Consider the following 1,391-nt stretch of genomic DNA (forward strand, 5'->3'; position numbering starts at 1 on the left):
CCCCCTCGACGGTCCGTCGTGCCCATGACGGTCCGTCGTGGGATCCGTCGACCCTGACAATTATTACCCGAATAAACTCTACTGCTCAAAACGACTAAACAGGTCGTTACACCATACATAAAAATTAATGGAAAAATAAGTTCTTATAAAAATATTAGCAATATTTCAACATGAATTTAATTATTTGTCATTATCACATAACTCAAGATCTCTAATGAATGAATTATCCACGAAATAATAAACCATTGATTCTTTAATCAACATTAAAAGGAAAATAAAGAAGAAAATAAGAGTATATATACAAAGACTTTTCGTGATAAAAAGAAACATTTAAGTTTCATAGATTATACAATTGTGACATATGTCTTTAGAGAAAATCTACAAATTTGTTAACATATTCATAATAGAAATTACGCTTGAACATGAAAGCAATTATAACTTTTGAACTTACATAATGAATATCTTCGATTGATAAGTGAGAAATTTAATATCTATATAAAAATATATAGTATGTAAGCTTATACATATTACATTTAAGTTATAGAATTTAATATAGAATATAAAAACATGAATTGTTTGAACTAAGTACAATAATTATTTTCTGCACAATGAATATACGTACTATAGACAATAACTTTGTAGAACCATAAACACCAAATTTTAAAACATGTACTCAAAAACAACAATTAATATCACAAGTATAATGAGTGTAAAAAATAAACCAGGATATGTAAAATTAGAATGAAATAGAAAGGAAAAAATTGAGCCCACTGAATGCACAATGCCCCTTTAATAAAATAATTCCCCTCCAATACTAGAGGTTTACAGAATTACATCCTCTATGGATGGAACAATTACATTCACCAACTTATTTATACAAAAACACTGGTGTCAGTAAGTCACTCATCAGGAGCAAAGTACACAAGTATTTAATTTTACGAAAGTAGAAGAAGAAGATTAATTTTTTTGTTGTTTTAAATGTGAGGAAATCCATCTATTTATAGACAACAAATGGTAGTGTGAACAAATGTTTATTGTTCTTTAACACCAAGGTAACAGCAATCTGAAAAAGTTGCAACCCTTCGGAAAGTTCACAACCTTTCATAAAAGTTGCAACTTTCTATGAAGTCGCAATTCTTCATTAACGTCACAACTTTCATAAAAGTCACAACAAATGATAAAAGTCGCAACTCTTCACTAAAGTTACAACTTTTCATAAAATACATAACTTTCGATAAAATTTGCAACTCTTCATTAAATTTGCATCTTTTCATAAAATTAAAGTCACATCTTTTCATGAAATAGGAAGACTAATGTTGAAAATAAATAAATTTAAAAGGAAATTCTTGTAGTCGGGCCTAGGGTGCTGTTATATATATATATATATATAT

The sequence above is a fragment of the Solanum pennellii genome, chromosome 12, assembly GCF_001406875.1.
Source record: "Solanum pennellii chromosome 12, SPENNV200".
NCBI classification, from domain to species: domain Eukaryota; kingdom Viridiplantae; phylum Streptophyta; class Magnoliopsida; order Solanales; family Solanaceae; genus Solanum; species Solanum pennellii.